Source organism: Camelus bactrianus, chromosome 3 (assembly GCF_048773025.1).
Source record: "Camelus bactrianus isolate YW-2024 breed Bactrian camel chromosome 3, ASM4877302v1, whole genome shotgun sequence".
Taxonomy (NCBI): Eukaryota; Metazoa; Chordata; class Mammalia; order Artiodactyla; family Camelidae; genus Camelus; species Camelus bactrianus.
In genome coordinates, this window is record NC_133541.1 from 163,079,982 (window position 1) to 163,104,795 (window position 24,814).

Here is a 24,814-nt window from a genome sequence, read left to right on the forward strand (position 1 = left end):
AAGATCAGAGCCTTCAGAATAGGTTCTCCTGTATATTTCAGGCTCTAAGCAACATTGTTTTACAAGCAAGATGAATCCTAGGAGACAGAGCATAGGGTTAAAGTCAAAGGAAAATATCTAATATGGAGTCAGATTTGTTCTGTTCTATTACCCAGGCAGAAGCCACTTGAGGATTTAAATCCCTTTAAGTTAAAAATAACTAAAACTTTAAAGGAATTTACATACATAGGTGGGAATGTGCATAGCATATCTGGAAAAGCACCAAAAGGATAGTAAACAGTGGCATCTCCAGGGAGGGCCGGAAGAACAGAGGATGAGGGAAAACTTCTTTCACTTGTGTATTTTTGTGCTGTTTGAATTTTTTTTAACCATTTGCATGTATTTCTTTTTCAGTTAAAAAAATGTGTAATGGAGCAAAGGAGTAACTAGCTCAGCAAATACAGCAGCCATGGAATCACTGAGTCATCACTTTTGATTTAAGCCAGGAAGCATTTATTGACTCTCAACTATGTGCCCAGTGCTGTTTTAAGACTTCTTTTTTTTTTATTATTATTATTATTATTATTACTATTTTTATTATTATTATTATTTTATGAAATAATAACAAGGTATCCCTCACCCCTGCCCATGGCTGGTGGAAAACCAACTGAGTTTTTATTGAGTTGTTTTCCAAGGAGTAGAGATGAGTTATAAACTGAACACATCTTCAGGGCAAAACAGTCGGAGTGGTTTTCCAGCACTCCAGACAGCTATGAAGGGTTTTCAATAAAGGTGCCCAGAGGCTGAGAGAGAAAGCCTCGAGGACCCTATAAAAAGCTGCCCAAACTCTCTTCTCCATGGCAATACTGAAATAGGAAAGAACAAATCTGACTCCATATTAGATCTGTTCCTTTGACTTTAACAAAGCCAAGTTAATACTCTCCGGTCTTTTCATGGGTTATGATGTCACAGAGGAGATGGACAGGTCAACAAGGAACCACTCTGCCGTGATCACGGAGCCGGGGAGTGGGATGGGCGGCAACATGTGTGACGCAGCTGTAGCCGTGCCCGCGTTTCTAGGCAGGTACCCAAAGTCGCCTCGACAAGATGTCAAACACTTGTGCCCACGTCCTCATCACCTGACATGTATTAAAGAGAAATGGAAATGTATAAAAGGCCAATACCCTTGGTGGTTACACCGTCCTAAGTGCAAAGTCACAGTTTGACAACTGGCCATCTCGGTTCCCTGGGCTTCATTCTTGGAGAACCTTAAAAACCACTCCTCTGTCCTTAAGAAGTGCTGCATATTTGTCCTATCTTTGGCTCAGGGATGGAGCACGTTCAAGTGAACTTTAATGTCTGCACAGATTTGACTGTCTTTCTCCAGGTTCACTTGTCCATTCTAAAGAGGCCTGAGCTAAGTCCATCCTCTGTAAGATCTATTCCCTCCAGTGACTGCTCATTGAGCCTGCAATTAAGGGCCAGCAGAACAAGAATGTCCTTAGCTAAAAAGTTCACCCACCCTTCACTGCTTTCTTAATCTCCTCTCCTGGCTAATTGTAACAGACTATCACCTCCCTCCACCAAGCTCCCCAACTATGTCAGTTTGTCTCCACAAAGAGAAGGTAAGGTCCATAAAAGAGGAGACAACTCCATAGTCACCTCTGAATTCCTAGCATAAAGTAATGTTAAGAAATGAAACTATGATTATGGCTTCTTTCCTTTAAAACCTTTCTGGTTATTTGATAGAGACCTTGGAAGACAGGTGTTTGCAGTCAAGTATCTTGATCCTCAAGACTCTGGAGGCCTTTTTCGGAATGGCTGCTCACTGATTCATTCAAACCACAGCTTCTCATTCCAGGAGTAGCTGTGATTCTCTGCCAGGAGTTTGTGGTTACTCTCATGCCAGAAGAGCTTTAAACTATATCCTTACTTTGGATTTGTTATTTTTCCCCTCTTCCAAAAAAATTGACTTTCCTTACTGTCTTACCTTGAGGAATTTTTTTTCATAGTTAACCCTTTAGTAAACCATGCTTCTCGGGATGGGCTTGGCCTTACATATGATCAGTCATCCAACTCCCAGTGTGAGAAGACTCGGGCTCAGCTCCTATCCTCCTGTCAAGGCAACTGAAACTCAGTACAGGAGCCAACAGGCACCCCAGGGCTTCTAAGGCTCGTGTATCACCCAGAATTCCTGCTTTCTTGTTTGTCTTGGCTTCTGAGGATTTCCCCTCACTTTCTTCAGAATTAGCTGTGCAGCTTGAAAGATGAAAAAGGAAGGTTTTATTTCTTACTCAGCATTTTAAGAAACTTGTGTAATGAAGGTTTTCACGAGTTTCTAGATCCCTCCGTTGCCGAGACAGAAAACACACTAGATATTTTCTAAGTTTAGCTATCATGTGTATTTTTTCTTTTCTTTTGTTTTCTTAACTGCAAATAGACATTTTTTAATTTAAAAAAATAAGGCCCCAAATAGGATAGAGACTTGAAGGGGCATACAAAATTAAAGGGCAAAGACAGAAAAATGATATATACTCTACAAGTTTAATATAATACTTACACTATGGATCAGATCAGCAATTCTCAGTAACAGCTAATTGAAATATGTCCATGAGGTAAAACGTCTCTCCTGTCAGAAGATGGCTAACAGAAAATAGAATTAAAACAACAAACTAAAATTCTAAGTCTGGCGAGGTACAGAATTCTACCAGCTAAATGTGTCTTCTTCTGGAAAAGAGGGAGGCTCACCAGCTCTTTACTGTGGAGCCTGAGCCCAGGGGATGGCGGTGAAGTGAGCTCTGTAAGTACCCAATAGCAAACTTGTGATGAATAAAGAGATGTGAGCTTTGATGACAGAGATGATACTACTATTCACTTGTCCTGTAAAGTATGTCTTCACGTTCAGTGATCAATACCTCGGCGTCCTCAGGGATTAAGATTATAGGAAAATTCACAGCCAGGGCCCAGACCTCCTCTTTGAGCTCATGACAATGCACTTAGATGTCTCAAAGGCAATTCGAGCTCCACCTGCAAAGAGCTGACTTCACGGTGCTCCTCCCATAGCCGTCCTACCCAGGGCCCCTGGTCGGGGGGCAAGGTCTCCCTGCCTCTCCCACCTCAGGCCCATCACTCACAGATGTGACTGGACCCCACCTTCAGGGCCCAGATTTCCTCAGTCACCGAGTCCCACCACCCACACCTGACCTACCAGGTACTCACTGGCACTCACTCAGCACTGACTGTGTGCTGGGGACCACGCTGCACACTGTGCACACGTTATCTCACTGGATCGCCACAGCAGTCCTGGGAGGTCGGTACATCACTTCTTCAATTGATTAGATAAATTGTTTACTTCCTTGAGTGCATCATCCAAAGTGACACAGCTACTCAGCCACAAAACTGGGACTGAAAACCACTTGAAAATTCTACACTTCTACACCTGGCAGCCACCCTAATCTGACTCATCACATCACCTCCTGCAGAGCCTTCTAAATGTTTCTAAGCATTCTACAAGACAAAAGTGATCTACGAGAGCACCCCACTCCCCTACTTAAGATCTGTCAATGACGGCCCACTGCCCTTAGGAGAAAGCCCCACTGGGCCTGAGCACAGCCCAATGGCCCGGCATCCGCGTTCCCTGCGCGGCCTCGCCGCCTCACCCACCACACAGATCTACACGTGCCGTGTCCAAGACAGGGATGCTGACTCCGTACAACCCGGGGCTCGTCTCACTCAAACAATGATCACCTTCTTCAGTGTTCACCCTCTTCACTGCTGATGGTCAGAAAAATATTTTCTCAGGATGAATCAATATCTATTTCCTTACAACTCCCTGTCATTGATAATGAGCTCCATCCAAAATACAGAAGACCTAATTCTCAGTCTCCTTATCTGTAAAGTGAGAATAACAAGGAAATATATGAAGTTTTAAGTGAAATAATATACATGTGAGGCTGAGGGACAATTCCCAACATACAGTAAGCACTCAATATGTGCTTAGTTAATATTAATAGGAACATATTGCATTCCAGCAACCTTAACTCAATGTTTTATGGCTTTGTCCAACAGACTACAGACAAACATTTGGACGAACACCTTTGAGCAGATCAGCCCAAGCGTGCTGGGAGAGGTAAGCACTGACTCCAGTTACAGCTGCAGCCAACCAGCACTACGGGGCTGGGGCAGTTTGCTCAAACTCTTACATGTTGCTTGAGAATTTAGTTGTCATTAATGAATAAAGACAGGTGTTCTTTAGTCAAAATTCCTGAAACATATATCTTCAAAGATTGATGCAAATTTGATTTCAAGTACAACACTCTCACTAGAAATTATTTGAAAATGATAGTCTTAGCTCCTCTGCACATCAAAAGGGCATGATCTTAATGTATCTGACTACACCAAAAGTGTTGTTTAAAGGAATTTAAGATGAAGCCATCCTAAATAAGCTCTCAGTATCATCTTCACAAAGCCCCACCCAAGGGTCTCATTTCTCACTTCCACATACGTGTTCAGGTAGCTTAACCTGGGTCTTGGTTTCTTATAACACGGGGGTGGGAAGAGTTGTGGATAGATTTATGTAGCAAATATAAACCTAGAGTATTTGCTGTGTAGAAATCCTAGAAATAAACAAATTAATATATAGTCCTACCCTCAAGAAGCTCAGCCTTTCCATTTACAACAGCATTAAAAATAAAATGAGAGATACATTTAACAAAAATTTACAAGATTTGTACATTGAATATTTTGATGTATCACCGAAATAATACTTAAAAGATCTACATATATGGAACACATCCCATGTTCATGGAATGGTAGACAATATTGTTAAAAATGTTAAGACTCCCCAAAGTGAGTTACAAATTCAGTGGAATCCTTATCAATATTCCAGCTGACTTCTTTGCAAAAATTGAAAAAGTGATCCCAAAATTCATATGGAAGTGCAAGGGGCCCAGGTCAGCCAAAACAATCTTGAAAAAGCAGAGCAAAGTTGGAGGACTCACTTTAAAGGGTACTAAAAAGCTGTAGTACTAAGTCAGAATGGTACTGGCATAAGTTTGGATAAATAAATCTATGAGACATAATAAAAACCCAGGGGGAAAAACTTACATTTACAGTCAGTTTTCCACAAGGGTGTCAACAACACTCCATTGAAAGAATAGTCTATTCAACAAATGGTGCAGGGAGTGCTGAGTATCTGCAGGCAAAAGAATGAATCTGGAATCTGGACCCCCATATTTTAAATAAATAAAAATTAATTCAAAATTGATCACACACAGAAACGTAAAAACTAAACCTATAAACTTTCTAAAAGAAGACACAGTATAAATCTTTGTGGTCCTAGGATAGGCTTTGGTTTCCTAGATACAATACGAAGAGCACAAGTGATAGAAGAAAAAAGCAGATAAACTGGACTTCATCAAAGTTAAAACCTTTTTGTTACAAATTACATCATCAAGAAAGTGAAATGACAGGGGAAGTGGGTATATCAAGTGACAGAGTGCATGCTTAGCAAGAAAAATAAAATAAATCAATACATCTAATTACCTCCCCTGTAAAGAAATTGTTTTAATGCTTAAAAAAACTAAAGTGAAAGGACAATCTGCAGAATAGGAGAAAAATTTTGCAAAGTATGTATCTGAGACTAGTATTCAGGATATATAAAAAATGCTTACAACTGAACAATAAAAAGAAAATCGACCCAATGTTTAAATTTGCCAAGGATTTAAATAAATACACAAATGCCCGATAAGCACATGAAAAGAAGCTCAGCATCACTAGCCAAATCAAAATCAAAATGAGTTCTCATTTTACACCCACTAGGACGGTTTTAATCAAAACATGGACAATAACAAGTGTCGTTGAGGAGGCAGAGATACCTCATTTGCGGCCAATGGAAAGGGACAATGGTGCAGCTTCTTTGGAGAAGTCTGGTGTTTCCTCAAAAGGTTAGAGTTATATGGCTCAGCAATTCCACTCCTACATGTAGAGTCATCCCTCAGTATCCTCGGGGGGTTGGTTTCAGGAACCCCCCACCCTGGATACCATAATCCAAGGATGTTCGAGTCCTTTTACAATCAGCCATCTGGATCCATGAAATGGAAATTACAGATATGGCGGGCCAACTGTACAGCCAACAGAATGAAAACATATTCTCACAAAAACTTGCACATCAATATTCATGGCAGTATCATTCAGAGTAGACAAAGGTTACAAACAATATCCATCCATCAATGAACGGATAAACAAAATTACCAAGAATAGGCCCACAAACTTTTGGTCATTGAATCTTTGACAAATGAGGTGAGAACATACAATGGAGTAAAGACAGCCTCTTCAGCAAATGATGTACGGATAACTGGACAGCTGCATGTAAATGAATGAAGTTAGACTACTCCCTCACAGCATACACAAAAATAAATTCAAAATGGCTTAAAGACTTAAACATGTAGACAAGACACTATAAACCTCTTAGAAGAAAACATAGGCAAAATATCTGACATACATCTCAGCAATGTTCTCCTAGAGCAGTCTACTCAAGCAATAGAAATACAAGCAAAAATATACAAGTGGGATGTAATTAAACTTACAAGGTTTTGCACAGCAAAGGAAACAGTAAGCAAAACTAAAAGACAACCTATGGAATGGGAGAAAATAGTTGCAATAAATGAGACTGACAAGGGCTTAATTCCCAGAATATATAACACCTTTTACACTTGATAAGAAAGAAAAACAAACAATTCAATTCAAAAATGGGCAGAAGGCCTAAAGAAGCTTTTCTCCAATGAAGACATACAAATGGCCAATAGGCACATGAAAAAATGCTCAATATCATTATCAGAGAAATGCAAATCAAAACTGCAATCAAATATCACATCTCACCAGTCAGAATAGGCATCATTCAGAAGTTCACAAACAATAAATGCTGGAGAGGCTGTGGAGAATAGGGAACCCTCCTACACTGTGGTTGCAGTTTGGTGGAGCCATTGTGGAAAACAATACAGAGGTTCCTCAAAAGACAAAACATTGACCTCCCATATGACCCAGCAATCCCACTCCTGGGCATATATCCAGAAGGAACCGTAATTCAAAAAGATACCTACACCCCAATATTCAGAGCAGCACTATTTACAATAGCAAGACATGGAAACAACCTAAATGCCCACTGACAGATGACTGGATAAAGAGGTTGTAGTATATTTGTACAATAGACTACTATTCAGCCATAAAAAAATAATAAAATAATGCCATTTGTAGAAACATGAATGGACTTGGAGAATGTCATTCTAAGTGAAGTAAGCCAGAAAGAGAAAGAAAAATACCATATGAGATCGCTCACTTGTGGAATCTAAAAAAACAAACAAACAAAAAGATAAACTTATCTACAGAACAGAAACAGACACACAGACATAGAAACCAAACTATGGTTACCAGAGGGGAGAGGGTGTGGGAAGAAATAAATTGGGAGTTCAAGATTTGCAGATACTGAGTATGTATAGAGTAAACAGCAAGTTTATACTGTATAGCACAGGAGAATATATTTAATAACTTATAGCAACTTATGTTGAAAAAGAATATGAAAATGAATACATGTATGTTCCTATATAAATGAAGTGTTGTGCTGTACACAAGAAACTGATGCAAAATTATAAACTGATGCAACATTATAAACTGACTAGAATTCAATGAAAATATTGTTAAATAGAGAAAAAACGAAAAAAAAAAAAAAAAGGATATTATAAAACCAAAAGAATAAAGTACTGACTGAGGCTACAACATGGATGAACCTGGAAAGTTTATACTAAAATAAGCCAGACACAAAAGGGCAAATAGTGCCCTTTTAGTTGAACTGTATCTAAGCCTTTATTGTACTATTCCAGTAAATTTTCTGGAAGTTTGAACTCTCAAAATCAAAATAAAATGTATTATTCATTAAAAACCTAAAATGATTCCTCACAGGAGGGCTTTAATTATTAAATGCAGAAATGCATGTAAAGCTCCTGGAACAACACTTTGCACATCCACACACAGTCACTGCTGTCACTGCCACTCAGAGTGTGGTGCCAGCGCTGATGAGGGCTGCCTCCAGTTGCTCCCCTGCAGAAAGGAGTGAGGGCCTGGGCTCTGACAGGAAGGGTGACCGGGAACATGGGTTAGACAGAGCCACGCCCCAGACTTTGTATTACCCAACTTTCTTATACAAACTGCTCCATGTAACATAAACACGCTACAGGGATGTATCTTACGACACAGGGAATATAGCCAATGTTTTACAATAACTATAAATGGAGCATAACAATGAAAATTGTGCAACTATTGTACACCTGAAACTTATATCATATTGTAAATCAGCTATACTTTTATAAAATGTTAAAAAATAATTTTAAAATGTTATCACTTCAGTATTCAATTCGGTTTTTAAGTAATTAATAAACAGCTTAGAATGTATAAGACATTTAAGTGTGATAAGTTTGTTTACATATTTATTTACTTTCAGCCTCCTGCTAAAAGAGAAATTAAACAATTTTTAACACAGCTTAACAACCATAACAACAAAAAGACAAAAGTTAGAGTGAAGAGAAAATGGAGATTCAATACTTAAATGAAACCAGGGGGAAGTAAACTCATAAAAACGAATGCCATGAAGTCAGGGTAAGTGTTAAAGGCCGAATAGAAATTCAGCCGTAAGATTCTTGGCAGCTAAAGCAAAAAGTAAAAGATGATGGGGCGGGTGGTAGAGCTCAGTGGTAGAGCGTGTTCTTAGCGTGCACGGGGTCCCGGGATCAACCGCCAGGGCCTCCTCTAACAGATAAATACACCTAATTACCTACCCCCCCAAAAGAGCCCCAATGAAAAGAAAAAGAGAAATTTCTTTCCTAAGAAAACCTGATGTTAAATTTAGATTAAATACTTGAAAAAAAAAAGAAAGAAAAATAGAAAAAGATGAGTGACACAAGCGATAATTCCCGTGAGATAAATCTGCGGTGGCTGCTGGCACGTCCCCATGTCCCACGTGGGAAAATCTGAAACATCCTTCTCACCACTCAGAGTCATCCTCAGCCCACACCACCCATCCCCCTGTTAAATGCAGGAGCACGGGTAGGGCCCGGCCTTTGCTCTCTCTGTGTCATCAGAGTGAGACAGGATGGAAGGGGGCAGAGCACAGCCATTCAAGGAAGGCCACAACAATTAACATCAAAATGGTGAAGGATTCAATCCCCAATAGGCCTTGAGGCTCAGGATGAAGAGATTTAACTTCTAGCAGAGCTTGAGCTTCATTATACACACATTGTAATAGTAACATGGTGAATAACATGCCCCAATGCACCATGGCCATCCCAAGGCTAGCCACAAAAGGTCACAGGGTGGGAAATGGCCAACTCCCTGGGAATCCCAGCCCCTTGCCCTTAGGCTGCTCAGTCTACTTATTAGCATATGAAACAACCAAGCCCAAGAAAAAGAGCAAAACAGCGCCACCTCGCGGTCACCACTCTCTCTCCCTCTTCCGAGAAGGCCCACACTCTGTCTGTGGAGTGTATACCTACTTTTAATCTGAGCACCCGAACCCCACAACTCGTGGCCTTTCTCTTGCCTTTCAATGTGTCTCTGTGAATAAATCTACCATTACTCAACAGTGGCTTGCTCTTGAAATCTTTCCTGCATGAAGCCAAGGACCCACGTCTGGTGGGGCACATTCCAGGGGCTCAACCAAAGCCTGGGACACAGCCCTTCTCATGCCCCACATCTGTTTTCTTGTATCAACAGGACTGGGATATGAAGGGTGTTCTGAGGCCCCAGCTAAGGGACAGAAGCAGCCCCCAGGGCTCAAAATGGCGGGCAGCCCCTCCCCCAGCAGGTGTCCTGAGGTCGGCTCTGTTCTCTGTGGTTCCCTGTTGTGCTGACACCCTAGCCAGACAGCGTTCTCCTAGGCCTGTCCCCACAAAACCCTTCTCTCCAAAATACAAGCACATCATGTCACAGTCCTCTTATTCAACCAGTAAATTTTCAGCCCACTTTTTCCTTCCCTAGAAAAGAATCTATCTGTCCTCCCTCCCATCCCACCACTTCTTTCTTTGTGAGAACTCTGTACTCCCCATACACCATCCTGAACGCAGGTGCCTTGCTGGCTGGGACCGAGATGTTTCAGTCTCACACAGCCTGCATCCTTTCACTTTCCCCTTTCTACCTTAAAAAGCCTTTCCTGAGTCTCCCACCCCTCTGATTCTGAACTTCACAAAGTGCTGAGGTTGCATGCACTCACTGTGTGCATACCTCCCAGGTTTTGACTAGGTTTCCTTCACAAGATCTTCATTAAGGAGCTTCATCAAGAAGTTTAAAGAGTCTTTTCTTACATCGGAGTTGAGGAGCCTGCATAAAATTTAAATGGCCTTGAAGAGAGAGTAAACCAGGGACAGAGAGGTCATAGGTCTTAGTCAAAAGTGTCACGAGGCAAAATGTTCTTCGAAGGCTCAGAGTGGCTTCTGAACACGGAGTCGGGAGGGAGGAGGTGCCAGGCTGTGAGTGGGATGAGTGACACTGGGTACGCTACCCCAGCTGGGGAAGTATTGGATTTTGTTCTAGTTTTCCAAAGAATTTCTTACCACCTTTTCTCTTATTGTCACATACCATTTCCTACGGATTAAGAAAATCAATGTCAGTCATTTGGGCCACTTGGTAGAAGCTACACGATGCCATTCACAAGGCTGGGATGTAACAGCCACACCAGTCTAGGTTGAAAGACCAGTAGGGGTATTTCCAAGGTAATCACGGGCATGCAGCAAACTCCCCAGCTTCAATTACCTCATCTCAAAAGTGGGGCCAATAAAACTACCAAGCAAAGTGCGTGATGATTATGGCCGACATCTGTTTACTAGGTAAGTGCCCGTGACAGCTGACACTGGATTAGGAATGAATATGATCAACGAGGCACAGTCAGCCTGGTTACATGCACCCTGCCTTCATGCCTTGGTGCAGGAGCGGAGTTTGTTTAGCTGAAATGAACGCCCCCAGAGCAGCCCTGAAGGGAAAGCTCCCAGCTCTGCACGGCGAGGCGTGTTCCTTTCCTTCTCTGAGCTGATAACAGTTTGCAGTCGTCTGTTTTTACATTTATCCCTTTAGTACCTGCCTCCCCTCCGGAGTTTTTGCTTAAGCAGAACAGGTCCAGGTTTGTGTTGCTGCCTGCCGGATATTCTGGGCTGGGAGACAGGCGACTCCACGTCTGGCTCTGGTGCTGAACGGAGAGGGCAGAAAGCCCAGGGGCCCATGCTGAACAGAGGCCCCTGCACCCAAAATTATGGTCTGACTTTGGGCAAATTACACCGTCTTCTTTACCCTAAGATTCCTCATCTGTTCATGAAAATAACTGCCCATGGCACGTAGAGTTTCAAGGATTAAAGGAAATCACCAAATTCACAACCTATTCAAGGGGCTGCCAGTACGTCCTCAACAGGCACATGCTACCTTTACGGCTGTAACACACGCTAAGCGGGGCGGAAAGACACAGTGAACACTGCTAAGTGCCTGTTAAGTGTTTCATGTGTGTTATAATACTGTTTAAAACTTACAACAAACCCAGGAAGAAACGAGTATTATAATGCATATTTCACAGATTCACCAACAGTTTAGTGGAGGTTACACTCTAGTCCAAGGTCCTTTGGTGAGGAAATGGCGATTTAAACCTGAATCTGAGCCCAGGCCTGGGCTACACCTCTCTCCAATCCACCTCACCACTTGCCTATGAAATCCACCTGTCCAATACACGTTTGTACAGGTCAGCTCTTAAATGCAAAGTGTGCCACCGTTTGTCAATGTTTGTTAATTACCATAAAGTGCTCTCAGAAACCGCTACAGAAATGACAGGTTGACCCACATCCCTGCCAACAAAGAAGAGATATTCTGCCTTGCGTTCTCCTGTAATGTGCAGAAACACTTCCCTACACCACCAAATTCAAATGTATGCTTCCTCCATGTTTATGTTTGCACACGGCTTATTAAAGTAGAAGGTACCTGCAGTAATTCCATCTCGTTTCCTTTGCAAGTTTCCAGATTATCCACAATCAGTCTGTGAATGAAAATACTACAATGTGAATTAAAATACTACAACCATGTCAGTAAACAAAGAATGCTGAAACCAAGTCATCAAGGCTGCCGCCACCCCCCAGTGCGGACAGACCTGAAGCCCAGCCTCTACAGCCACTCACAATGCTGCCCTCTGAACAGACTGAGAATAAGAAGACAGGATAATTGCCCTAGATAGCTAGGTGCTTGTCTAAAGAATGAATCCAGTGAGGTCAAATGATACATACAAAGGCACTAAATTCTTTAACTTGAGATGCCTGGATTTCTTTAGATAACAAGCAATCTTTTATTGTTCCAACTCCCTGGTCTTTGTTGTAAAGCTGCCATATAATCCTAGTTCCTCCCCTACTTCTTGGGAGCAGTCCCTCAGACAGATTTGAAGGCTGTCATCCCGCCTCGAGTCCTCCCGCCTAATAAAGTGTAACTCTAAACTTTCAGGCTACACATTTTTTTCAGTCGACAAGTCCCAGAATAGACACAACTCATCAATTCTGTAATGGAACACACTGGATAAGGAACCAAAAGCGTGTTCTAGTCCAGAAAAACTACAGGTCCCTCTTTCTTTCTGTCATTATACAATCCCACCAGAACTCATTAATTTGCTGTCTGCTCATCTGGCAACCAAACTCAGAGAAGAGTCAACTCAGCAGAGTGCTCTACTCGGGAGAACACCCCGCAGCAGCACTGCAGGCTACCTGCCCTCCCGCACGCTCTGCTGACCCCTAGTGTCCTCCGTGGAGACCAGGCCAACAGAGGTGTTCCCAACAGCTGCAAAGTCCCACAGATTAAATAAAAGCATTATATTTTCTACGATATGTTATGTATATTACCATCTCTGAAAACAGCTTTGCCAGAAGCCCAAATTTTCCACATTAATCTGCATAGGCAATTCCGGCCCCCAAGGGAAAACAAGTCTTATGATGATGCTAAGGCCTCCAAAGTCCTCTCCAGGACCATCAACCAAACTGCCTGCAAGCCTGCAGCTGCAGGCAGCTACATGTCTGTTTTTAAAGCAACCCCTTCCTGCCCTCGGGCGCTACAAAGTCCCTGTATGCCCTCCCATCTCAGGGTAAGAGCAGCCACTGCAGAAACTTGCAGGGCAGCACTGACAGGACTGGACACAGAGGATCAGAGCTAAACTAAGCCTTCTTATGACACGAGCTTGTCACTGTGTCATTTTACAGATGAATGTATATATAGAGAGGTGGGGTGATCTTGCTCAAAGTCACACAGCTAATAAGTGGCAAAGTCTATAACTCAGCTCCACCCTCTGGTGTGACGCTCCAGCTGGGACACCCACAGGGTTCTCTCGTGCCTGCCTGACCAGTCCTTTACTGTCACTCATAACCCACCACAGTGTCTGACCCTAGCCTGAATTTTCAGCCTCTTCTCCCTCTAGTTTCTCAGGAACAAGGCTGCTCGGGCCACTGTGTGACTTCCGGCTCCCCAAACCCTCAGTGCTCATGGTGGTCTTGCCTGTGCAACCAGCACCCTGCTCAGAGGCTCTTCCTCCCCTGCAGGAGGACGTTTCCACTCTCCGCAGGGACACCCCCTCAGGGAAGGGCTCTTCTCCCCCTCAGCACGGCAGGTGTCCCAGGCCACATCCCGAGCTGCCCCATTATGTCTGCCTGTGCCCAGGTCTGCTAGTCAGATAAGCAGCCTCAGAGCCAGGGATTATGCCCGGGTCTCCCTGCAAACCTACTGCCCGCCTCACAGCCCCCAGCAAGTAGGTCACCTGGAAGTCACAGCAAGTGCCCCACCCAATCCCGAAATCTCTTCATTTGCCAGCACCGCTGATGACTGGTCTCCAAAGTTTGGTCAGTTTCACACAAAACAGCAGCTTCCACTGAAGCTGAGGGTTTTCACTTCTGCTCCCCATCCTTAATGGAAACGTCAAGGGAAACCAAAAGACCTTTTCTCAACCCTTTTCTGATGACACATTCCCACCCACAATACTCACATGCTCAAGAGTTTTGGGTCCACGTGATTTTGTTTCCCTTATGCTAAGTGGCTCAAAACACTGCAGGATTCTTTCTCTTTTGAGAGTATTTGTTTGTACTGAGTTTATTGACTTCAATCTCTTTTTGTCTCTCTCTTAAGTGTCCCTAGCAGTTGCCACTTCTTAGCCCCTTCAGCAGCCTCACTCCCATCATCTAGTCTAGGAAATCGTCTGTGATGAGGGGCCCGGGGGCAGTCACAGAAGATGGAACAAAGGTACAGAGAGGCTACATAATTTGCCCGAGAAGATCAGCTTCAAGCCCCAAAACTGTGTGTCACGTCCCTCTGTTTAACACTTATGCTAAACTAGTTAACTTTTTATAGATTATGGTTATAAACAGATGAGGTATCAAAATACATAGAAGGACACACATCAACTCTAAGATGTTTATTAACTCCACTATTTTGTTTCTATTTATTTTATTTCTATTAAAAAATATTAGGAACCTCTGCAGTCAATATAGCAAAATGATAATGGGTGTTAAATCCAGAATATAGAGGCGTAAGTGTATCATTACTCATAATTATTTGTATGCTCACAAGACAAAATGATTTGAACGTCTCTCTCCCCTCCCCCTACTCGCTACTGGCTCTCACCTGAGCTCCCAGACCACACATATAACAGCCTTTCACTTTATCCACAGCTGAACTCATCAGCGTTCCCCCAAAGCTCCCTCTGCAGCTTTCCCTGCTCAGAGCACAGCAGGACCATCATTTACCTCATTAATCCACCCAGAAATCTGGGCCTTACTCCATCCTACCTTCACAGACATCATTCATCCTTTCCTTTTTACCATCTAAACATGCCTAAAATCTGTTCGTTTTTTCCCGGTGACTGTCCCACTGACTGTCCCACCGCTCAGGTAGAAGCCACCAACACTGCCCACCTGGACTCACGAGTCTCCCAAGTGGCCTTCCAGCTGCTCTCCCCTACTTGACACAAATTGGATTTTGTCACTCCCGTTCTTTTATGACTCTTTTCAAACCTAGTGTTCTTAGAAGAAACTCCAAGTTCTTCACATGGTGAAGGTGTTTGCCATGAAACTGTCAGCTCAGGGAGGGCAGGACCCCCCACCTCCTTGGCCCTCCTCTTTCCCTAAGCCCCGCCCTCTCCCTCGGCCCCGCCCTCTGGCACAGCACTGGCTCAGGAGGACCTGCTGAGCTACACCAGCCTGTATTCTAACCCTGGTGTTCAATTCTTAGCAAATTGCTTCACTTATCCATACAAATCCAAGGTAGATTAGAAAGATTTTAGATGTTGAGCTAGACTATTGATTTGGGGATTTTGCACTAGCAACCTGCAATTACATGTTCTAATGATTCTGTCTTCTTAAAACAACACCCAGATTTAAGGAGTTATTTGTGGAATGTCTTCGGAGTAAAAGGGACTGTACTTTTACAGACTTTATGTTGTATAACATGAACAACACGGACAGGGTCACAAATGGAACTGCCTCACAAGTGACAGAAGACAGGTGAGAGGCACAAAGCAACAGGTCGCAAAGACAGAAAGAGCAAATTTGTTTTGCCAACCCCCCCAAAAATGCCTGAAAGAACCAAAAATTCTGAATTTTGAAAGTAAAAGATTATCATATAGTGAAATAAAATAAATAATCCTCTTCATCAGGGTTTCAAAATCTGACTCCAGATTTTTTAGCAGGCCATACTGAATCCTAGCACAGAAAAATCAGATGGACTAGTGGTGAGTAAGTTCAAGGAAAACTGCAGTAATTCCTCCACTTGTGTAAGGACATACACTCACCTGCCGAAGGTGAATGTAGACTGCATTCTGGAGAAATTCGGAAGCTTCCAGGCTCCGCTTCTGGATGCCGAGGACACGGACAGCTTGGAAGCATGCTTCTAACTCAGTCACCGGAATTCTTACACTGCAGGGGGAAAAGGAGGCCCTCAGTCGATAGCAGAGATGTTCCTGTCGTGTATCACAGGACGTGCCTCAGGGACTCAGTGCCTTGCAGCAGCCCGGCCCCAGGCGAGGACCCAAAGCGTGGCCCACCGAAGCAGGAGGTGCACTGTGCTTGAGAAATCCCATCCCCGATGGGGGCAAGAGGGGCTGGTGGGGTTGAGTGAACCTATAAATGCCCACAGAAATATGCCTGCATTCATTCAAGTGATACAAGCAACAGTAGCAGGCTATTTAACAAAATTTCAATTTTCAGTGGAAATTTTGCCATTCCTTTCCGCTTGTCCCCTGCACTCTGAAACAGGCTTAGGCTCTCTCACACCTGCAGCTCTGAAGCAATAGTTGTGAAGTCATTTTACTTTGCTGCAAGTGTCCTCGGTCCCCTTGTAACTGTGTCTGTCCTCTATTAACACAGTCGGATATCTTCCTGGATCTCTACCTGAGTTCCTTTCTCCTCCCCCTCAGATCCTGAGATAAAGGACAAGTGAAGGCACATGACCAGAAAAGGCACTGTGGACTTGACCGAAATCCACAGTGACCCCCTATGTGAGTGCTGCCCACCCCTTACATTCGATTTTCAAGGTTCTGCACAGGGTGACATCCAGCCCAGAGAGGTGGCCCAGGCCCATTGGAAGCTACGTGGCTTGGGCACGGGGACAGGTGCAGGAGCTGGTTCCGGGGCCAGGCCCCTCCCCACCTCTGCTCCCCTCTCTCCCGAGGCCCCGCTGCCAAGCACTCAGGCTCCGTGATCTTATGTCCTTCTCTTCTACTCTACTCCAAACCCTTTTCCTTTTCCTTTTTTCCCTAATTATCCCCAGCTGGAGTGATTTTTCAATCGCAGTATCTGAAAAAATTTCCTACAGCCGAAAATGAGGTCTCAAGAAGTCAAAGCACATATGCTACTTCCTGAAGAGTGCCGCTGGCTAGGGGGACCCTCACCAACACTCACGTGGCATCAGACATGTTTCAGGGTCGGCCACCCCCAACAAGAGTGTGCTGTGACCCCTATGCCCGCACAGCATCTCTGCTCACAAAAATATAGTTGGCCCACTTATCGGTTATTAAGAAGCAAAAATACAAAATTGCTCATGTTTCTTACTAAAATTATCTATGAAGCAGAAAAGGGAATTGTAAGAGAAAAGAACAATTTTGACCCCATGTTAGGTCTGTTCCTTTGGCTTTAACCCTGTGCCCTGTTTTCTAGGCTCAGACTTGCTAGCTCTGCACCATTTGTAAAAGAAAGTTGCCTTTAGACTGAAATATCCAGGACAGCCTATTCTCCTGGCCGTGATCTTGAAGGATGCTAATTCATCTGCACTTATGTAGAGATGGCAAGTTGCAAAATAGAGAATAACCTTTGTTTTTTTTTTTTTTTTTGGAGTTTTCACAGGGGCAACATGATTTGATCCGCATGGACAGCTGCAAGAACAGCGGATTCAAAGGACAAGCAATTCATACAGCAAGAAGTTTCCAACAACCAATCAAAACCCCGCCCCTTTTTAGTATAAAAGAAGACTCAATTCTGACTTGTGGAAGATGATTCTCCAGGACATCAGTCTGCCATATTCTGGATCTGCCAGCTTTGCAAATAAAGTCACTATTCCTTGCTCCAACACCTCATCTCCCGGTTTATTGGCCTGTCATTTGGTGAGCAGAATGAGTTTGGACTCGGTAACAAAATGACCGCATTGGAGGTAGTATGTCTCCACTGTTTCCTCGTTTCCAATATGTAACATGCACATTACTTATGATCTAGTGCAAATAATTCATCAAAGACAACAACAAAAAGAAACTATACTCACCCAGCTATCAACACTGAACACAAAACCTGTCAATTTTATATGCTGTTTAAGAACACAACCGAAAAACCTAACATAGGGAGTTGATTCCACGGAAATAAAATTATTTCTACTCCTTCAAAACTTTTTCTTTTCTTTTCTATTTTATTTTGTTTTGCTTATTGAAAAGAAAATAAAAGTCAGATCATTTTATTTCACGTATTTTTGTTATAGCTACATACTTTAAATACTACAGAGACTTAAATTGCAATAAAAAATTGTTCATATATTAGTATAAAGATATATACACAATCAATGGGGATTAGGAATGGAGTGGACATTTACTAAAAATCCACTGCAATCCAGTCTTTTACAAGCATATCCTGGAATATAAGCTCTATTATCCAGGAGTCCTCACCCACGTTCTCACTGCTGAGTCCCTTAGTAATCAACTACTAAGGCACCAGCATAGAACCATGTGATCTTTATTTTAGGAATAAATGAGGGAATTGATTCATTCAATTCTAAAACAAAAACCCTAAAATAAATACTGAACTTATTTACAGATAAAGAAAATTGTTCCCTCAAAAAGTAAAGTTTCTTCCTCAAGGTCACAAAGCTAATAAATGGTAAAGGCAAGATTTGAACTAATCTGCCTGATTCTAAAAACTAAGGTGGAAATCCCATTAGACTGGGGAGGGTCCAGCTGCGCAGCCTATCACCCTATTTTGTTCAGATCTAGCCTTAGACAGCCTGAGACAGCACCCCATTCCTATGGAACTCGAGGGCAAACGATAACATTAAGGATTTTATATCCAGCAATTTCTTAGGTCTCATGTATATAAAGTGTCAGCAAGTCAGCAGAAAATCTCTGGGAACCATTAGTGGGTCCAGATCTTTTTGCTGATTAGAAACTCAATCTATCAGGACATAGTGACCTTCCCATGAGAGGCCACATGGACATAAACTAAAGGCAGCTGAACAATGAAATCTAGCAAGACCCTGGAACTCAAGCAAGAAGGATCCCTGCCATCCCCCACCCAGTTGCCTCTTCATCCAAGTGGACACGAAGACAGAAGACCCAGGTTCTTGTCCAAGTTACACTATCATGGATTCTCACTCATAAAAAGTTACAACTCTATGCTGTCATAAGTCCTTTCCAACTCAAATATGATGACACCAATATCTCAGCAGAATATCTATGTCCCCACTTTCCCTCTTCTAATAGGAGAATATTTCTATGGACACAAAGCAGAAATCCAATTTAAAAAACCATGCACGAAGCCAGGTGAATTTCTGCTTAAGAAACTTTCCTCTCACGCTCAGTGAATGAAAACTCAGAAAAAGAGTTCCTTCTCCTTCAGCAAACGGGAGGCATCCTGATTGTGTGTGTGTGTCTGTGTGTGTGTGTATAAATCAAATATAATGGTCTGGGATGTGTACAGATTTTTTTTAATGTCACTGTAATTTCATGGGGATGAGCCAACATTTAAAGTAATTTGAATCTAGTGTTCTCAGACAATCTCAGGCTCTTTTGGTGGAGGAGGTGAAAGGGGAGAGTAAAGGAGGAAAGAGGTAAATGAAACAAAGAAGTAAGAATACTGCTAGGGAAAGGCAAGACGTTAATTTTGTTCTCATTGCATCACAACAAATTAGGGACTGGCTTTCCCCCGATGTCTTATTGAGCACTGAGTTGCAGAAGAAGAGGCGACAACCCATTTCTCACTGAGATTGTGGCTGTACATGGCATCTTATAGACACAAATCATTTACACTGATCAAACACTCTAGCAGCAGGCCGTAATTCTCCTGTTTTGAGAGACAAGAAAACAGGAGTTCAAAGAGGATGTATAACTTGACAAAAGTCAGAGGACCAGTAAACTAAAGAGGATGAATTCAAACTCAGATCTGAATGCAGAGTCTGCTCTTCCCACTCCCAGGACTGGAAAGTCCTTAACACACAGGCTCCCCAGCTCCCGTGCAGTGTTCCTGGCGCCAAGCATTTCCCATGGTAATGTTAGCCAGTTCTCACAGACACAGCGCTCTGTGCAGCCAATGACCTCCATCGGACCTTGATCATCTACCTGCCACTCCCACCAGGCTTCACCATACAGGCAGGAAAGCTGGCTTTCAAGTGCATACAAAGCCACCCCCGGTCTAACCTGGGCTCTTCTGCGGCTTCTCCAGCCTAAAGGCAGCCATGAAACTGCTCACAGTCTGTACATGAGCCATACTACCTCTCTCCATCTGTCTCCCCACCTATACTACTACTTAGCTATGACCATTTTGAGAATCTTGGAAACAAATTTTTAAAAACAGAAAAGAAAGGATTCTGGAACAAGTGCTTAATATTTACAATTTTAAATGACAAGTTACAAATTGAGTATTGACAAACAGAATCTTCCTTTCTAAATGTCAGTTTTAAGCATTTAAATATATAATAGCAAAAAATTCTCACAAAATTAACAAAAACATAAACAATAAACTGGAATAAATTCAAAAATAATGCCCATGTTCTAAATGGAGATACTTCAGGACTATACTGAGTGTTAAAGTAAGAGGTATGAATGTAGAGACATAAACATATTGCATGGAGGAAAGCAGTTTTGTAAAGATGTAAGTTCTCCTAAGAATAATTCAAAACTTACTAAAAACTCCCATGAAAATTCCAATCTGATTTTTTTTAACTTGAACAAAATATTTTGGAACTCTTCAGGAATAATAAAGTCATAATACTAGACAAGAAAATTTGGGTCGGAAGAAAATAATCAAAAAAAATCAGACTGCCAGTGATTAAATAAATTTTTACAATATGTAAGATATGGTGCTGGAGTAAGGAAGGGAGATTGACAGAAAGGAACCATGAGTTCAAAAAGAGACTCTAGTGTATGTAATTATTTTTTACAGGTGGGATTTCAAATCAAAGAGAAAAGTATGAATTCAATAATTGTCCTGGGACAATCAGAATCACCTAGAAAGTATAAATTCTATTCCTGTCATAATGACCACAAGATAAATTGCACATAGTGATGTAAATATTAAAAAGTACTAATAACAGCAAATACAACCCTTTGCTCTTATTAACTCAACTTCTCCTCACTATAACAAGTACTATTATAATCACCACCTTAGAGATTAAAAAAACCTACAGAAGAGATTTATTCCATTATAAGGAAGTATTTCTAAGAATGTCAAAGATAAAACCCTTAAGGAAGACATTTACTATCTTAAGAGTAGTTTGAGCCACAACAAGAATAAAAAACTTCCTGAACAAAATGAAAGGAAAGAAATGACAAGAAAAAGCTCTGTGATACATGTTGATGAAGTCACGAAGTAAATTTTCATAACATACAAATAGCTGTCACAAAGCAACAAGAAGCTCCCTCACTTAAATGTTTGCAAAGGACAAAATGAATCATTCATTTTAAAAAATTCAAAAGGCTAATGAGTGAAAAAAGCTCAAAACTTCACTGGTCATCAAATGCAAACTAAAAAAATGAAAAAGCACTTTTGCTTATCATATTGGCGAATATTTTTAAGATATTCTAGTTAGTGTCCATCTGTGGGAGAACAAATCATGAGCGACTTTTTCAGAGGATGACATATCAATGGATATGTAAACTCTGAAAAACGTACATACACACTGACTCAACTCCACTTTTAGGAATCGTTTCCTTTAGAAAAAAAAAATCAGTCCAAACAGATGTATCCATCAGGGCATTTACACAGCACTGTTTACAAAGGTGGGAAGAAAAACTGAAGTGAAATCATATCCAGCGATAGAGAATTGGTTACATAAGTAATTGTGCATTTTTTCATTCCCCAATGGAGAAGGAATTTCTAGAGTCACTTGAAAGGAGTCTGTGATGAATGTAAGTGTCACATCCAGGGACTAAATTTCCAGAAGCCTTAACTAAAGGAATATACATACAAGATCACAGGAATGTCTGTACAAGAAGGATGCAAGTCAAACATTCTTTCTGACAGTGGAAAGTGGAGAAAACTTAACTCTCCACCATTAAGACAATGTTACGGTAAATCAAGGCGAGCTGCGGGCGCTGAGGGAGCCGGCGTTTCGCCGTGGTCCAGGGCCTTGTCCACAGCACTCTCCCACCAAATGTGTCCGTGGACAAGAGACGACACCCGCACATCAGGAGACCCCTCCAATCTATCTGAAAGGGCCGGGTGAGTCTGGAGTGGGAGGACGTCCATGATATACCCCTGAGTGAATAAAGCGAGCTGCAGAGAAACATATAGTATGGTCTCATTTTTAAATAAATCATATATACACACAACTATACATTGATTTCTCATATGTGTATATATATGTATCTCATAGGCATAAAGGTCATGAAATATATATACCAAATTTTCCACAGCTTTTACTCTCAGGAAATAATGGGAAGGGAGTTAGGGGCCTTCCTGTACCACCACAGTTCTCTTTTCAGTATTTCAGTTAAGTATACTTGGAATTTAAAAGTTTATTTAAGTCCGAAGTAAAATGGACGATGCATTCCTTAAGACAGAATGCTACACTGGTCATTAAAAATCATGCCAGGGGAGATAGAATATTGTAGAAAAACATGTAATAAGCCGAATGGAAAATGGAGATCTCCGCAGAGTAAACAGGGACAGAGTGCTCACTGGTTTTTATGACAGAGCTGATACACACTGATGAAAAGAACAGAAAATAAATGTTAAATTGTTAATTATTATCTCTGAGTAGCGGGACCAGGATAGACTCTTTTGCCCCTTTATTCAGACTTATTATATTAAATGCAAATTATTTTTCATATGAAAAAAGCATTTTTAGGCGTGTAGTACCACGCATTGGGGAATAATACATGAATACTTACAGAAACAAGTAACTAGGAGACACCGCAGCAGCGCTACACAATGTAGAACGGGCGATCCTGATTAACATCGTGCAGTTACATAAGGACCCACAAAGTGAGAGCACCTGCTGTAACAGGGCGTGGCCCCCTTCTATTTGTCAGTTGTGTCTTCAGATCTGAGGCAGTTCTGAGCACGGCCAGTGTCAGTGCTGGTGTCTGGATGGATGCTACTGGAGGTGAGGGCATCTGCAAGCGGAGAGGAAGAACAGAAACCATCGTCTGCCTTTTCTGTCTTGTTTCTTTGTTACTTTAAAAGAGAGGAATAAATAAGATAAACTGTGTATATTCCCTACAGAAATTTCAGTAATGAAACCGTTTTTAAAGTCTTCACAGCTTATATTCTGCCTATAACTGTCTTTTCAACAAAGCATCATATTTATTAAATGTGAATTGACTCAGTTAATTAACTCCCTGTTGAAACATTCTAGTAAAGAACATGAAATGTCGTATGTAAAAGAACCACACCTGCAGTGACTAGCACAGCTGTCTTGATGGCAGTGCATTCAGCCCGCACCATCCTGTGGACCTGAGCTCCTGATGCTGCTAAGAGAGCACGCTGCCGCCTCAGATGGAGAGATACTGTGAAAGAGATTGTACTCTACAGTACTGACAAAACATAACTGACAAATCCCAGGCTCCTTTGAGGCTGTCATTTTCTGTTTCTGGCCAACCGCCGTCAATGAGCAGAACCACCCCATTCCCGAGCCATGGGACTCATGTGGGAAGCAGTTTTGGAGAAATTTCCAGGTATAGAATGTAACAAACTATACATAGATCTCTGAAAAAAGAAAAGATGCAATATTCTGATTTTGGAAGAAACTCAAAATATTCTCCTAAGCCTTAGTAGCTGGAAAGGCTGGGCATCTCCTAAGCCTCTTATTTATTTCGCAGCCAGTGAGCATCTCCCACAAACCCTGTTTCCCTGTGTCTGCTGGGAGCCTCAGGCACACTGTTGCTGTCAATCTTATAAGTCACAGGGCAGACGCGTGTCTCTCATGCCTGCAACCCTCACACATGCTTGCCTCCTAGCCTCACTGTCTGAACTTGGCCCCATTTTCTCACCTGTTTATTTGGTATCTGTTCTTCTGTAAGCTGCCTGAAATGCTTTTTGGAACAACTCAGAAGATTCAGTGGGTAGATAAATGGACAGATGTACAGGTGAGAGATGGGCAGACAGACAGAGAGACTCCAAGAAAAGGGGAACAAAGAAAATTTCCTATGCAGAACCCTCTTCTAGTCAGGGAAGAAAACCACCACGGAGAAGTGTGAAGAGGCAGGTGGCTTAGGACTGTTTCCTGGATTCCATGAAAAGTCACACCAAGAGAGAGGGTAGAACTATAAATAATAAAAGAAAAAAGCATGCATGCTTGAAAAATATATCTACAATATGTACTTTCTAAAGAATAGATTCAAATCAGCACGGCCCAATAACACAATCCTTGGGTGTTTACAGAAGTGAGAATCCCATCTCCAAACCACAAGGCATCCCTTCGGAGCACTAAGAGTCTACACGGGACGGTCTTAAAGCCATAATCACAAAAGCTATGCTATCCTGCCCTTACGAGGAATGAGCAGCTGTGCTCGGGCTGCCCACGCGCCATTTACACCCCACAGCACCTCTAAGGGGGAGGGACGCCTAGCAAGCCCGTCTTTGCAGAACAGCAAACAAGTCCGGGAGAAGCTAATCTGACCTAACATTTCTCCATCTCTCAGGACTGGTCACTCCAGAGCAGGACTCGAACTCGGACCCACGTGTGTAATCACGTTACTACCGTGATTTGCGTGCTTTTTGTGTGTATAATACATTTGTTTCTGGCATGAAAGGATATTTAATAAATGATCGGTTGTCCTGTCTATCTCATTAGCTCACAATCAATGTTTATAGTGTTGAATTGTACTCTTTTTCCCTGGAGAAATGAATGGAACGAGCGGGTGTTAGAATGAGGTGGGGCTCCATTCTTTATCTGGTACCTCATCTCATCCAAGTCCCCAACCAGGGAGAAGGAGCAAATGTTCTCTTCATCTTTTAAAGAGAGGGCTCCACTGATGGTGACTTAACTCCAAAACCAAGTCTGGGGAAAGGGCACATTCAGCAACCAGAGCAGTATCACCTGTAGGAAGGCGAAAACAGCTCACGGGAGGGCTCAGGGGGTCAGCCTGATTTAATTT

At 42.2% G+C, this 24,814-nt stretch overlaps 1 long non-coding RNA gene across 6 annotated transcripts in view; it reads right to left on the reverse strand.

The window, feature by feature from the left end:
* Window positions 1–24,814, reverse strand: part of LOC141577228 (uncharacterized) — a 114,743-nt gene that overhangs the window by 65,694 nt on the left and 24,235 nt on the right. For all 6 annotated transcript variants that reach the window (XR_012506095.1, XR_012506091.1, XR_012506094.1 and 3 more), the window contains exons 2-3: window positions 22,607–22,831; window positions 15,815–15,938 (exon numbers count right to left, since the gene is read on the reverse strand). This is a non-coding gene — a long non-coding RNA (uncharacterized LOC141577228). The remainder of the gene's footprint in view (window positions 1–15,814; window positions 15,939–22,606; window positions 22,832–24,814) is intronic.